The sequence below is a fragment of the Trichechus manatus genome, unplaced genomic scaffold, assembly GCF_000243295.1.
Source record: "Trichechus manatus latirostris isolate Lorelei unplaced genomic scaffold, TriManLat1.0 scaffold00221, whole genome shotgun sequence".
Taxonomy (NCBI): Eukaryota; Metazoa; Chordata; class Mammalia; order Sirenia; family Trichechidae; genus Trichechus; species Trichechus manatus.
The window spans coordinates 787,425-791,244 of NW_004444157.1; positions in this window are offsets into that span (position 1 = coordinate 787,425).

Below are 3,820 nucleotides of genomic sequence, written 5' to 3' on the forward strand. Positions count from 1 at the left end.
CACTAGGCTAATAATTCTAATGTGCCTTCCAGACAAGGCTGTAAGTTTCCTCAGGCAGGGGCTGTGTCCAGAAATCCTCCTATTTCTCTGTATTCCCCTCAGTGTCTGGCAAAGTGCTAGATACAGGATAAAAGTGAAGGGAAGAGAAAAGATAAACCCAGGAAAGGCTAAACTCTAGGTATTAACAATTGCCATTTATGATGCTGTGTCCTGGGCTGAGGTGGAATACGAACTCAATTTGGCTGGCTACAAAGCCCAAACCCCCAACCATTGCATTATGCTGCCTGTCTAAGGGCCCATCTCATCTTCCCATGCTCAAAACCACCTAGAGCAAGGTGTGGCCAGGGGTGGGCCTTAGGCCTACAGTAGGTAGTAATTGGGGGCTGAAGTGGAGAGCAGATGTGTCCCGTAGGGAATCTTTCTTTCTTGCTTGAAATTTCCCTAGCAACTCTCCTGGCTCCCTCCCCAGAAGGCAGCTTGGCTTGTCACAGCTGATAGCCCTCACCTGTAGGGTTTCCAGATTAGCAAATAAAAATACAGGACCCCCCCAGTTAAATTTGCCTTTCAGATAAACAGCAAATGATTTTTAGCATAAGTATATCCCATGCAGTATTTGAGATATACTAAAAATTATTCGCTGTTTATCTGAAAGGCAAATTTAACAGGGTTCATTTATTTTATCTGGCAACCCTACTCTTCCTGGGCAAGTTATATTGGAGAGTGGAGGAATGGGAGGCTTTTGGAGTTTCCCATTCAGTGTCGTCAGTACAGGGAGCTTAACACCTACTGTTATTGGCAGCTCTTGCAGGAACTGCTCCAAGCACAATGCTTACTGAAGTGCTCAAGTGCTGGTGTAGGGTGACCAATTCACTCCGGTTTTACCTGTACTTACCTGGTTTTAGCACTGAAAGTCCCACATCTCAGAAAACTCTTAGTTACTGGCAAACTTGGATCGTCAGTCACCCTAGTGCTGGGCACAACTAGAGGAGCTGGGGATGCTGGAAAATAACAAATACGTGGCTAAGCTGCTACACGGGATCTCAAATAGTCTCCGTATTTCTTACAAGCACATTTCCTGGGTTCCATTTTAAAGATAGGCAAACTGAGGTTCTAGGGAAGTCTAGGATTCTGGATCTGAAAGATATTGGTTCTAGACATCACAAAGTTAAAAAAACAAAACAAAAACTCATTGCCGTCTAGTCGATTACAACTCATAGCGACCCTATAGAACTGCCCCACAGGGTTTCCAAGGCTGTAATCTTTATGGAAGCAGACTACCACATCTTTCTTCTGCAGAGCGGCTTGTGGGTTCAAACCATCAAGCTTTTGGTTAGCAGCCAAGCACTTTAACCATTGCACCACCAGGGCCCCTTTTATCACTAAGTTTAGCCTCTGTTAAATGCTTATTGTGTAATTTTACTTTATTGTGTAATTTTACTTATCGTGTAATTTTACTGCTTTCTGTTGGATCACCTTACTTTGGATTGGGTACGTATATGGATCTCTTCCAGTCAGCTGGCCAGGTAGCTCTCTTCCAAATTTCTTGGCATGGATGGGTGAGCGCTTCCAGCATTGCATCCATTTGTTGAAACATCTCAATTGGTATCCATCAATTCCTTGTTTTTTGCTAGTGCCTTCAATGCAGCTTCAGTGCCTTCTTTCTTCAGTACCATTGGTTCTTGACCATATGCTACCTCCTGAAATGGCTGAATGTCCACCTGTTCTTTTTGGTACAGTGACTCTGTGTATTCCATCTTCTTTTGATGCTTCCTGCGTCTTCAGTTTTGCCCATAGAATCCTTCAAAATTGCAACTCAAGGCTAGAATTTTTTCTTCTGTTCTTTGAGCTTGAGAAATGCCGGATGTGTTTTTCTCTTTTGGTTTTCTAACTCCAGGTTTTTGCACATTTCATTATAATACTTTACTTTGTCTTCTCAAGCCATTTGAAATCTTTTGTTCAGCTCTATTACTTCATCATTTCTTCCATTTGCTTTAGCTATTCTACATTCAAGAGCAACCTTCAGAGTCTCTTCTGACATCCATTTTGCTCCGTTTATTCTTTTCTGTCTTTAAATTAAAATGACCTTTTGTTTTCTTCATTTAAGATGTCCTTGATGTCATCCCACAACTCATCTGGTTTTCAGTCTTTAGTGTTCAATGTGTCAAATCCATTCTTGAGACGGTCTCTAAATTCAGGTGGGACACTGAAGGTGGGGTACTGAAGGAAGAAGTCCAAACTGCACTGAAGGCATTGGCAAAAAACAAGGCTCCAGGAATTGATGAAATACCAACTGAGATGTTTCAACAAATGGATGCAATGCTGGAAGCTCTCACTTGTCTATGCCCAAGAAATGTGGATGACAGCTACCTGGCCAACTGACTAGAAGAGATCCATATTCATGCCCATTCCAAAGAAAGGCAATCTAACAGAATGCAGAAATTATCGAACAGTGTCATTAATATCACATGCAAGTAAAATGATGCTAAAGATAATTCAAAAACGGCTGCAGCAGTACATTGACAGGGAACTGCCAGTAATTCAAGCTGGATTCAGAAGAGGACATGGAAAGAGGGATATCATTGCTAATGTCAGATCGATCCTGGCTGAAAGCAGAAAATACCAGAAAGATGTTTACCTGTGTTTTATTGACTATGCAAAGGCATTTGACTGTGTGGATCATAACAAATTGTGGATAACATTACGAAGAATGGGAATTCTAGGACACTTAATTGTGCTCATATGGAACCTGTACATAGAAAAAGAGGCAGTTGTTCGAAATGAACAATGGGATTCTGCGTGGTTTAAAATCAGTAAAATGTGTGTCAGGGTTGTATCCTTTCACTATACTTGTTCAATCTGTATGCTGAGCAAATAATCCGAGAAGCTAGACTATGTGAATAAGAACGGGGCATCAGTATTGGAGGAAGACTCATTAACAACGTGTGTTATGCAGATGACACAACCTTGCTTGCTGAAAGTGAAGAGGACTTGAAGCACTTATTGGTGAAGATCAAAGACCACAGCCTTCACTATGGATTATGCAACATACAGAAAACAAAAATCCTCACAACTGGACCAAGAAGCAACATCATGATAAATGGAGAAAAGATTGAAGTCGTCAAGGATTTCATTTTACTTGGATCCACAATCAACACCCATGGAAGCAGCAGTCAAGAAATCAAAAGTCACATTGCATTGGGCAAATCTGCTGCAAAAGACCTCTTTAAAGTGTTAAAATGCAAAGATGTTACCATGAGGACTAAGGTGCACCTGACCCAAGCCATGGTGTTTTCAGTCACCACATATGCATACAATAGCTGGATAATGAATAAGGAAGATTGAAGAATTGATGCCATTGAATGACAGTGTTGAGGAAGAATTTTGAATATACGGACTGCCAGACTGCCAGAAGAACGAACAAATCTGTCTTGGAAGAAGTACAGCCAGAATGCTCCTTAGAAGCAAGGATAGCGAGATTTCGTCCCATGTATTTTGGACATGTTATCAGGAGGGACCAGTCCCTGGAGAAGGACATTATGCTTGGTAAACTAGAGGGTCAGTGAAAAAGAGCAAGACCCTCAACAAGATGGATTGAGAGGACCAGGCAGTGTTTCATTCTGTTGTACATAGGGTTGCTATGAGTCGGAACCAACAACAACAACAACAAATGTTTATTAAACATTTTCAGAGATAGACCCCCATCACGTCACCTGGTTATTATTATTTTTGTTGCTATACCTTAGCACAGGCATTATGCTAAGGATTTTATGTTGTGTAATTATCTTAATAACCCTGTGAAGTCATTACTATTATTATTCCT